Source organism: Pleurodeles waltl, chromosome 9 (assembly GCF_031143425.1).
Source record: "Pleurodeles waltl isolate 20211129_DDA chromosome 9, aPleWal1.hap1.20221129, whole genome shotgun sequence".
In the NCBI taxonomy this organism is placed as follows: domain Eukaryota; kingdom Metazoa; phylum Chordata; class Amphibia; order Caudata; family Salamandridae; genus Pleurodeles; species Pleurodeles waltl.
In genome coordinates, this window is record NC_090448.1 from 925,434,329 (window position 1) to 925,447,442 (window position 13,114).

Below are 13,114 nucleotides of genomic sequence, written 5' to 3' on the forward strand. Positions count from 1 at the left end.
GTCTTGTGGTGCTTATATTTGTCTGTGTTTCCCTTGGGTGTTGAGGTGGATGCATGCCAGTCTGTTTGTGTGCTTTGGCTGGGTCAAGGAAGGGGGGATTTGGACTGGGAACAGGAAGTTGGAGGGGAGGGAGTAGACAAGGGATGACTGGCTGCCATGAATGTGGAGTCCAGAGCCTGCAATGAAATCTGTAGGCCAGCGATTGCACTGTGAATGCCCTCCAGAAATGCATTGGTATGTTGGATCTGGATTGTTAGTTCCTGGATGGCATTCATGATGGCAGTCTGACCCACAGAGATAGACCTCAGGAGGTTGATAGTCTCCTCACTAACGGCAGCAGGTGGAACAGAGGCTGGGGCAGAGGTGCCTGCAGCAAAGGAGACACTCACTCTCTTGGATGAATGGGATTGGCCAACTGGGTGGGGAGCTACAGGGAGGGCAGTGATAGAACTGGGGGTGTCAGACATAGACAGTACAGGAGTGGATTCCAATGGGTCTGCCATCACTAGGGAGTGGTCACTCGAGGAGGAACCAGATGAAGATGTTGCAGATCCGGCCTTCCCATGGCACTTCCCTCTCCTTATGGGCCACTTGTTCATTCGGTGTCTGTGGTGTCATGACTGGTCATTCCATGGCCAGAAGCTTCCCCACTCAGATATGCCATGTATCCCTTGCCTGCCAGTTCTGATGCTGAAAATAGATAGAGAAGTAGGGTCATAACATACACATGATAACATTTCCATCGCAATTCAGTAAGAAATCACATACCATCATGACAACTGACTCCCCGCAGGAAGTGCCAGAAAAACCCGACATCATGTAACAACACTAAACAATGCATGCCCCTCAATTTTACAAGTGTAACACACCAGAAAAGCAAGCTAACAGAAAACTACAATACCAGGGATGAAATTGACCTATCACACTGACCATGCCATGACTAGGTGACAAACCCACAACATTCAGATGCCATAATCAGAACAACGTAGTCAAACAGTCAACAAGCAATGGTTTCCCATTGTAAGGTACTTAGCCAATTACACAGACCCAATCATTACCACATAAATACCTTACTCTGATGTTATGTACCAGGCAATAACATATGTTGTCAAGTAAAGGCAGACAACCCTTGTGCAAGCAAGCCATACCTTCACCAAGTGACTTAGATCCATCCATATCACTATGGGCACATGCCATAATATGACACATCAATATGTCATGCCTGCCAAATGTTATTTGAGAAGGTAGTACACATGTTACACACACATGCACCAATTGTGATGCCGTAAGGAGTGACAAAATATCTAGGATAAATGTTTCCAGAAGACAAACAATATAAGTCATGTAAGGACCAGGTAATCTCACATCAATGTCCAAAACACTTATAGAAGTTTACTTGTTTGTGTATGTATCAAATAGACTACTGTATTGTGCAAGAAGGAAAATAGACTTTGCAAACACTACCATGAGTATACTATTTATCACAGAATGAGAAGCAACATCGCTACCCACAGAGCAGACATGGCAAGCATGGCATCCCACTGTGGAGGATTACAGTAGGCAAAGCACAAGTGATGCAAACATAGCTGGTACACCAATCATGATGCAAGCCAACAGTCAAGTCACACTTACCAACCTACACACAGGTTGATAATGAACTACCACAACTGCACCAAATAGGTTTATCATCAAACACGAAGATCCCAAACATATTGGCATTGTGTGTCATTTCCCTCATATCTACAGCAGGAACACATGATCAGTTCCAACAGTGAGCCATGATTTCTGTTTTCAGCATACACATGTTGTTGACACAGTACTGTCTGGGCCATAGCTGTGAGTGGACAACCATTGCCTATGTATTAAACCTACATAAGTATACCATGGACAAAATAAGTGACAATTTTCTGATAGCAGGACATCAGCATAACAATCACATTCTTACATCTAATACCAACATATGTGTCCTAGTGGAAATGTAGCATATGTACACTGGTAACCAACATGCATATTGTCAACTCTGATGGGACATCACACATGTCAATGTACATTCCTCAGTTATCAAGGGGAATTAGCTTGCAACAGGTGTGAATATGTTAGCTAAGTGTGTCATGTGACACGGCTAATTTGGCACCACTGCATCACATAATGCTGTGACACATCAGAAACCAACAACCACTGGAAATGACTTGCCCCGCCTGACTTAAAATCACATATAGACATACCCCCTGATACATAGCTGAGGACAAGGGGAAATAACCTACCACCCTTTCTACTGTGACATTAGGGAGCAGTAATCTGTTGGTGGGAATTTACACCCACCAGGATAACAAATGCAGGTTACTGGAACATAAAACACAGTCATATATGCTATAGGACTGAGGGGTCCCAATAGTTAAGTAACATGTCCCAAACCAAAATAAATGTGCACACCTGTTGCCAATACACAACTCGTGTACACCAATGTCAGCTCAGAAGATCTGTGACACATGACACTTCCCACATTGTCTGAGCTAGCATTCTGTCTCTCACTCAATCACCTGGTAAAGGGGCAACCATGAGTTAGGTCTGTACTTTCCACCTTGTGGCTTCTGTGCTGCCTTCAAGCACCCATCCAACTCAGGGTAGGCCACTGCCAAAATGCGGGCCATTAGGGGGGTCATGGTCTTCGGGACCCTGTCCTTATTGGGTGGACAGACCCAGCTGGGCTGCTGTGATCTTCTGGGCCTAGCGTCACAGGTCCACCCACCTCTACTGACAATGGGTGCTCCGCTGGCTGTGGGCCCCCAGGGTCCTCACCTTCTTGGTGACGGTTCACCAAATCCCTTTCTTCTAAAGGGCGTTGACCTGCATGGATGCCAAAGACAAGACAGAAAATGATGTCCACAAGTCCCACACAAGAACAGGCATAGATAACTACAAGTCAGTCCAACAACCCAAGACCAAACTGTCTTGACCATCCTATTCACCTATGGCACATAGCATACATTGGATAGGGGGACATTACTGCCAACACTCCCCATAAGGGTATCCATCACAACCACCAGCTCAGCCCCTACACTGACCAGTTAGTAGAGGAGTGTATTTTGTGAGACATGAGCAATCCACATTACATTTGCCAGGAACATGATATAACATATCACACAAAATGGCAAGTGACAGCTACACCAAAAGGCAAACATTGCACACATACATCCACAACCCCTGATGATCACAATATTCATGTGGTCGCCACAGGTCACAGCAAGGCTACAGACATGCCCATAATCATAGGGCAACATACAAGGGAGTCACATGTGTGCACACAAAGATGCAACCCTCTACATATGTGCACCTATGCACAGACACATTCACATGCTACTTCAGGATGTAGGGCTCTTTGTGTCCTCAAAACATGTGAGATTTATTGCCAAATCATGTGTGTGCACAAACACCATGACAAAGTAAGATACGCCTGGCCTTACATTTAACAGGTTACACCTCATGTCCAAAACACTGGGTGAAGTATCATCCGTGCACAACATACTGTTTGCAGAAGTTTAATGTCCACATAATTAGCAGCATCCACAATATGCATCAGAGAAGGATTGAGGAGCCAACTGCGCAGTGTGATCATGGGTCCTGCCAAGGAACTGTACCAGAAATGGTCAGAGTCGTGATGAGCACATCTATCAGAGCCCTCCACCATGCACCCAATACCATAACAATGGTAAACACTGAGCATAGGCTCAAGTTGATGAAGCTTAGTAGAGTGGCATGATCTTTTGAGCTTCATGTGCTGTATATGGATAAAGGGTGTGGCTACAGGCTCACACTGCCAGTGCAAAAACCATTCAATAACAGTCCAGATGGTAACATTTGCAGAAAGTGGCAATTGAAAAGCAACATTCTCTGCAGGCAGACCACAAAAATCCACACATAAAACCACGTTCCAAAAGGTTAGATGCATCACAATACATCATGTATCCCATAGCCAATTGGCAAGAGTTGCCATTGTGCAGAGCTTCGGGCCATAGAGTGTCATTAGCCGGCTTCAGTACAACACTACAATAATGCCAGATGTGCCCACATATGAATGTGCAGATACATAAAGGGCACACGTATGGTGAGAAACCAGCAAACAGCATGCATCAATACCTCTTGCACATATGACCACACATCAAGCACATCTCATGATGAGATTTACCTTGTGATGGCTGTCATGACACCTCAAATAACCATGTGCAGCAATCACAAGGTGGGTCAGAGAACACTCATTGCACACTCTCCACAATGCCTCAGGACTCTAAACCTGTCACTTCACATAGGTACATGCCCAGGGACTTAACCATTTAAGCACACAGCTGGCACCTAGAGGGTAGATGTCCTATCACCTGTAGAACGTGGCATGATTGCTCCCAAAGGCAGTGAATAGCAGCTCAGGTCGAGGAGGTCTTGCTGGCAGTAGTGTCAGAAGTCAAGTGAGAGAAGAAGCAGGAGATGACATTTCACATTCATCATGTACGTGACCGTCACCACCAGCGAACACTGCCATTGGCCCAAGATCACCATATGCAGCAATGTAATCTAATAGCAATGTCTGGCATGGTAGCATCCGCCTACAGTCATGGTGACTCTCGCCGGCGGTCCCAGCCATTTCCAATTGTCCAGTGTTGTAGGTCAGGCAGTCACCACCCTCTTGGCCATTTACAAATTTGTATTTTGGACTTTCAATCACAGGCATTGTTTGATGTTTGTATCACATAGCCTCTCTGGCATATCAGTTAATATATACATATCTTAATAGAGGCAAGGGGTGACATGTAAATAATGTGCCACTTTTACCATTGGTATGTGCTGTGTATCATGTTTTCACTGTATCAAAAGTCATGTTGCAGTTTTCAAGTGACATCATGTCACTTACAAGGGACACAATGAGTGATAGGCATATTTTCTCATTTTCCCTCCCATAGTTACTCTGGAATGAGAAGGTTCAGACAACCTCCAGTGGAAGACTTGCAGACCATGGAGAGTAGGCATCTCATACGCATTTACCACCTGAATAGGTAGACAATCAAGGATCTCTGTCATCAGCTGGAGCCAGACCTTATGCCTGCCATCATCACTTATCCAAATTGCATATCACTCATTGTTCAAGTCATGTCACTGCTGCACTTCCTGGCCACAAGCTCCTTCCAAAATACAGTGGCCCTAACTGCAGGGATGCCCCGGCCTATATTCAGTCTGGTCTTGATGGATGTACTCTCTTCAGTTTTGAAAAACCAAGACAGCTACATCCGATTTCCACAATGTGAAGATTTTGCACATGTAAAAGCAGAGTTCAATGGTTTGGCACACATCTGCACATATTTAGAGCCACTTATGGTACCCATGTAGCCGTGGTTCCCACACTGGCCAATGAACAGGTCTATTGGAACAGGAAGAACTACCACTACTTAAATGTCCAAGTAGTTTGTTTGGCAGACCTCTACATTTCCAAAGTATGTGCATGGTATCCAGGTTCAGTCCATGATGCCTTCATCTTGCGAAACAGCACTATACCATAGCTGAAGACACAACAAGATGCAGAGAGGTCCTGGCTGATTGGCACAATACATATGTCATGTGTGTTTGTATGATATGTCTGCTGCTAAATGTGATGATGCCCTGGACTCCTGTTTTCACACATGTGACAGTTCCTTACAGGGGACTCTGCCTACCCAAACTGTCCCTGGTTGTTGACACCAGTGAGGACCCCAACCACTCCAGGGGAAGTCTGCTTTAAGGAGGCCCATGGAAGGACACAGCATGCCATGTAGCGTGCGTTTGGGCTCCTAAAGGCAAGATTCTGCAATTCTGGTGGAGCCCTCCTCTACTCACTCACTAAAGTGTGTCAAATCATTGAGGCCTGCTGCATGCTTTACAACCTTGCCCTGAGGTGACAGAACCCGTACATCCCAGATGAGGGGGAGCCAGCAGTTCCACTGGGTGAGAATACAGAAACGCCAAGTGAGGATGACAGTGATAAGGATGAAGGCGGAGGCATGCGGGCAGACCTCATGAACCAGTACTTCACCTGAGTATAAGTATGTGATGTTCTGTGATTTCACTGACTATATGGGGTACTATGGGGTTCATGATTGGTTGGGAGAGGTCTCTATGTGACCGTCAGGCAAGTCAATTGATGGTTTGCAGTATACAGCTCAGGTTGTCTGGCAAGTTTATACTTGGAATTGTGACTCTCATGAGGTTCTCCTTCGTTTGGGGCAGGCAAAATGCACACTCTGAGAAAGAACTGTATTTGGAACAGATTTTTCTAGCTCATGTAAGCCTTTACCTGCCTAAACCCCTTGTTTACCATTGTTTCCTTCTAGGCCCCTTCACAATGCCATGTTCATGTGCACATTTCAGGGTTGTGTCAATGGCAGGTGGCTGTAGCTGGTCTGACATTTGAAGTGGACATGGATTGATCCAGCTACTGTGCTACATATTTTTGGGGTGCATGGGTTCCATGCCCAGGCTGGCAGGACTGTGAGATGGCAGAGTTCTGTTCTATACAATAGACCTGTTTGCCATTGGTGTGTGGGTTCTATTGTGTCATGTGTGTGATCATGTGTATTTGACACGTGTCAACCTGTGCAATCCTGTCACTCAACCTTCACATTATATTGAGAATTATCCTGTTTGACTTGTATGTAGCTGTCATTGTGTTTCCTCATTGCAGGTCACTGTGCATGTGTGTCAACACTAACATAAATGAGTGACACGCCTACAGATGTCTGACCATTATAAGTAGAAGGTTCTCAAACTAGGAACTGTTTTTTACTGTCCGCTGTCTGTATTAAGGGGTATGTTGAATTGGTAGGCATGGTCTAGGTATGTGAAAGGGTTTAGCTGATGACAATTTCAATCAATCTGTTAGGTTATTCGGAGTGACACAGTCTGACATATCCCTAACTTCAGTGGTCAGTGGGATGTTACTACTGACAGCTAGGCAGCAGCAAGAAATGTTTAGACATATTGGACTATGATCGTCCTGACACTTGGTCAGCCTATGTGCTCCATATTGTGATAAATATAGATTGTTGATTGTTCACTTGTGTCAGTGTGTTGGTAGTGATCTCCTGCAAGACACTACCTGTGACATGTCCCTCCTCACATTTCCTATGTGATCATGAGCATGCAATATTTACCAGTTTCTACTTCGCATGTAGGTTAAAAATTACTATCATGCATAGTGTATTAGTTGTGTTTATTTTCATGTGCACAGGGGAATAGGATGAATGTGAGCAAAGAAATAATGTTCATACAGTGAACAGATCAGTAATGGTGGATGTTATAATTTGCATAGCAGTCACAACATTAGAAGTCCCAAGTCCAGCGTCCTACTATCCTGGAAAATAGGAAAGTTTGTATAGAAAAGTCAACAGGGTGCATCTGAAGCACAAAAAAGGGATTCAATCAGTTGGGGGTTACTTCTTGGCATTGGTTGTTGTCTTCCTATCTGCACCTCCTGATTGTTTAGGCAGACATCCATGCTTGCATGGGGGTTCTTCAGCTACAGAGGCAGGGGTGTCTGAGGCCTGACCATCCCCTGTCAGAGCCCACATTCCACTGGGTGCCACAAATGTTGAAGGGACTGGTGTAACTTGGCCAATGGAAGGGGTCTGGTTTTGTGGGCAGTCCCTTCTCAGGGTGGTGTTGATGTCTCTCAGCACCCCTGTTAGGGAGGCCATGTGGGCATTGTAGGGCCTCTCACTGTTGCATGACTTCCTGGTGCTTGTTACTCTGCAGCTGATTGATCTCCCTCACCATGGCACATACCTGGCCCATCACACCTTGGGATTGTTGATAGGCTCCCAGGACTTAGGAGATGGTGTCCTGGCCAGAAGCATCCCTAGCAGCCTCATGCAACTGGCCTACACCATCCCTCCCTGCGACCTTGGAACAGTTTGCCCACTGCTACTGGTGCCAGGTTCATCATTATCCGGTACCTGCACTGGGGGGCACATGTTGGTTGTTACTGTCCTTGGGACACAGGTTTGGGGGCAACTTGTTACCTGAGATGTAGAAGCAACAGGGATGGGAGGAGTCGATGTGGGCAGGGTGAGGCTGACAGTTGCCGCCTGACCAGGTTGCCCAGATGGGCCAGAGCCACCCCCAATGTCCACAAATCCAGGAGTGCTCTCCTCACTGAGGGCTTCATCCAGGGGTAAAGTGGCTGCCTCAGGAGTGTTTTCCATGGTCCCAGTGGCAGGTAGACCTGTTGAAGATGTGAAATGGACAGTTACAGGTTGTAATGTGACACGTAGCACCAATTTTAACTGGTAAATATGCTTTGGACCATATACAGATTGACTTTGCTTGATCCCCTTCTGTGACAGTGACACCTGCTTTCAATTATGAAGAGCTGAAATTCAGGGTACAAACATTTCCTTCTTAAGGCATCTTGCTACAGGATGTCAGAGTAGCTTGGCACTTGGATGTGGTTCATTGACTCATATCTTGGCAGCAGTGTAGAATCATATGTTTCATGGTACCTCCCTAATGGCAATACTTCATTGTTGTGTGAACAGACAGCTGCACAATTTCAGGTGCACACTGACCTGCCCATCAGATTTGGAGTAACCATTCTACCTGGCCATATGTGACAGGTTTCACCACATACAGCATAATGCATATATATAAGATCCCTCCAGATGAGTGGAGTCCAACAGGTGATGGGAGGTAGAAGGGACAGAGTAGCAAAGGTCACTGTTGAAGCTGTGTGTGAGAGGTATGTCAGTGGCCGCTATTCTTGGCATTCCTGTCAATAGGTGTCCTATGGCAACTGACAATACAATTGTTATCCTCCTAGGTGAGTACAGTTCTATAGGTGATGGGAGGTGGTATGGTCAGAGTAGCAGAGGACACAGTTGTAGCTGTGTGTTAGTGGTATTGTACTTGCAGATGTCCACAGCATTGCTGTCATTCCCATAAACCAAATACTGTGGACCATTCAGGTGAGTATACTCCATTATTTAGTTTACATGCAAGGATAGTTCCATTATAGTACACTGATCTTGTTTTCTTAATGGTAGAACAGTGCCTGCTGGGAGTTGTATTGCTGTCAGTCCTTCTACTACCTACACCATGCACAGATACTATGCCCCCAGGTGAGTTAACTTCCCATGTGTGTTGCTAGGCAGTGGTATTTGGACAGTTGGACACAGGGGTGGTGAGTGGGTAGACTGTTGAGGTAGCTAAAGGCGATCAGTAAGCATGCATGACAATACATTTTGGTGGCAATCTTGGTGTAGTGACTTACCCGACTTGACGCCCCCAGGTATTCTTGTCAAGCCCTCCAAATGCAGAATGGCCAGGACCTTCTCCTCCCATGATGTGAACTGGGGGGGAGAGGTGGGAGACCACCGCCAGTTTTGAGGATCACCAGCTGGTGCCTGGATGCCATGGAAAGCACCTTCTCCCTGATGTTGTTGCACTACTTTCTTATGTCATCCCTTGAGCACGGATAGCAGCCTACAAAGTTCGCCCTGTCAACTATTCTTTGCCATATTTCCATTTTCCTAGCAATTGTAGTCTGCTGGACTTGGGCTCCAAATCAGTGTGGCTCTACTCTGATTATTTCATCCACCATGACTCCTAACTCGTCGTCTGTGAAACAGGGATGTTTTTGTGGTGACGTGGTGGTGTTAGTCAATACAAAATAAGATGCTGGGATGTAGATGCTGTGTGGTAAGGGGGTGACATTCGGCAGATGATGTGTAGATGTGTTATTTTGAGTGGTGGGTGTGTTGTGTGGGTGTGGGATATGTGCTATTTGAAAGTTGGGGGGGCTAATCTATGGTACTGTGACTCTGATTTTGGGCTTATATGTGTGGAGTTGTCGATGCAAAGGATTGTGATGTATGAGGGGGTTGTGTTTTATAGTCCAGTTTATAGGTGAGTCGGTGTGTGGATCTGTGTCAGCTGTGTGGAATTTGAATCCATCCAATGTAGTGCCATGTATTACTGTGGTTACTGCCAAACACCGGGGTTCGCACTGCCACTGGAAAACCACCATGGAAGAACCGCCATTCTGATTTCTGAGTAGTAATAGTTTCGGTGGTTGGTTGATGGGCTGGCGGTGTTGGTGGTTGGACTGCCTCTTTCCCGCCTTCCAGAGTCCTGGTGGTGTCTTGATATTGGCTGTCTTTTGTCAGTCCTGGCTGTGTAACTCATTATACCGTAGTCTGTATGACTGCCAACATGGTGGTCTTTTGAAGGCCGCCACCACAACTGTCCTGGCAGTCAGACCACCAAACTCATAATGAGGCCCTTAATATGGTGATCCATCTATCCGTTGTCAAATCTAGGATTCCTTGCCTTTGATGCTGCCACTTACCTTACCTCAGAACCTTTATGCTTTGGATTAATCAAAGGCTATTTTCATTGCTAATGCATTGTACACATTTGCACTATAGTCCTAGGGTTAGACATAATAGTCCAGAAAACTGCAACCATAATTGATTCTACTGTCAATAGGAACTGTGGAACTAGGGATACTTGTGGATCTAACATTCCTAGTCTAGAAGGTATAGGTAAACTCAATCCAATTATCAATGCTAAAAATAACATTCCAAATTAACACTCCTACACATATGTACCTACGTTCACTACTCTTGCTTCTATTGGAATCCTCGGGTTCTCTAATTTCAGAGCATTTAATCAAAAGCCAGCAGCAATAATACTCATTGCCTTTTTCAGTGTTTTTGTTCTGAGCAAAGCAAATAGCTAGCAATTGTCTTTTAACCCATTTCAAATGTTAGCTGCAATATCTTTGTTAATCTTACTAAACTCTACTCTGTGTTCTTCTAAATGACAACCCTTTGATGAATGTTATATACTTGGACCTGGGTAATCATCTTTATTCCCTGCAAAGTTTGTCAAATGTCTTTAATAAATGTTCAAATGTCTCTAATAAATTCACAAATCAAAGTCACTAATAATTACATCCAGGACATAGGCCCTCATGGTGACTCTGGCGGTGAGTGATAAAGTGGCGGTAATACCGCCAACAGGCTTACGATAAGTACCACAACATTATGACCATGACAGTGATAACTCCCATAGACAGCCAATGTACCACACCAACCGCCAAGGCGGAAACAACACTCACCACGGCAGTAGCCGTCAAGAGCAAGGCGGAAGACAAAGTACCACCCACCATATCATGACACACGAATCCACCACATTTTCCGGGGCGGTTCAAGCACCATCAAAAGTCTGGCGGAAACAGAGCACAGAAGAGAAAGGACTCACCATCAGAGACACAGGGAAGAACAACTCCGCCATGGAACCTGAACTGCAAGTCTTCCCGATGATCTTCTACATTATGCTCCAACTGGAACACAAACACAGACGAAGATGGTGACAGTGAGTACAGCCGCCTAGAACACAAGGGAGGGAGGGAGGAAAATGAGAGTGACACACACACACGCACAACACACACCACACACATACACACACCATGCACACATCCAGATGCATGCGAAAAACATTGGTACACAACACACGTCAGAATAACACAAGGACCAGTGTGCGGATGTACAGAAAATGTATTCGCATAGCAAAACCCACCACACAAACCAAATATATACCAAATATATACAAATGTTCACAAAGGGCCAATGCCCAGTCCAAGGTAATAAGGGCACACATGGGCACAGGGCACAGTCCAAGGCCCAACTTGTATCCTGACATCATCTGGATAGAACACTGCAGGGGCATCATTTTGCAAGTGGGCAGGCACCTCAGGGGAATGGGGTGGGGGCACCTCAGCGGAATAAGGGAACTTCCCCACTGGTTCTGGAGGGAGCTCCATGCCCATGTCTCATTGCTGGGGAGTGCAAGGTCACAGTCTCTGAGCTGAGGAACATGTCCACTGGTTCTGGAGGGGCCCCCTTGTGCAGCAGTCCCTGGAGGGTGGCCTATATGTCCTCCACTGGTGGTGATGGCTGCACTGCCTCATCTAGAGCTGAGGACTGCACTGTGGCTACAGGTGATGGTGCCTCCTGGGCAGCCTCTGCTGTTGGTGGTAGCTGCACTGCCTCATCTGGAGGTGAGGGCTGCATTGTGGCAACAGATGATGGTGCCTCCTGGCCTGCCTCTGCTGGTGGTGAGTGCTCTGTGACCACAGGTGGTGGCGGTGGTGGTGGTGGTTTCACCCTCCCAGCCTCTGATGGAGTTGAGTGCTTCATTCCCTCCATGGTTTGAGGTGCGAACACCTTCCCCTTCCTGGCTGTTTGTGTTGTGGGCTCCTTCCTCTTCCTGGCTGTAGGTGTTGTGGGCTCCTTCCCCTTCCTGGCTATAGGTGTTGTGGGCTCCTTCCCCTTCCTGGCTGTAGGTGTTGTGGGCTCCTTCCCCTTTCTGGCTGTTGGAGTGGAATCCCTCACAGTCTAGGAGGTGCCTCCACTGGCCCCGTTGACTGTTTGGCAGAGGTGCTGGGCTGGCTGTTTGGCACCCTGGTTCTATGGGCAGGACAGGGGAAGGGGGAAAGGAAGAGGTCAAGTTGGGCAAGGAAAAGCTTGTTAGGGGCGATGGGGTGAGAGGAGGGATGGGAGTAGAGGTTAAGGGAGTGGGTGTCGGAGGTTTACGTCTGCTGGACTTGGGTGCAAGTGCATGGACAGTGTACGTGTGTGAGGTGGATGGCTGTTGGGAGTCTGAGTGCTTGTGTTTGTGTCCTCTCGGAGGGGGGACAGACATGGTGGCAGAGGACACAGGGGACAAGGAATGTTGTGGAGGTGTCTGCTAGTGAGGTGTGTGTGCTGTTTGGTGTGATGATGCTGGTGGTCGATGTTGAGGCAGTGCATGCAGGTGTGAGTGTGGACGTGACTGGGAGGGAGGTGGAGGAGGCAGAGGAGGGGGAGACAGTGGAGGAAGTGGATGTGGTTGCGTCTGCTACTGTCTGGTGTTTGTGTGAGTGCTAGTGGGATGAAGTGTGGTGATTGTGCCTGCCTGTGCCACTCTTGGGTGTGGTCTTGTGTGCATGCTCATCAGTATTTATGCCTGGGATGGGTTGGGGCTGAGGAGAATGGGGCTGGGAAATGGTAGTTGGACGGGGAATGGTAGAAACAGGGAAAATGGCTGCCATCAG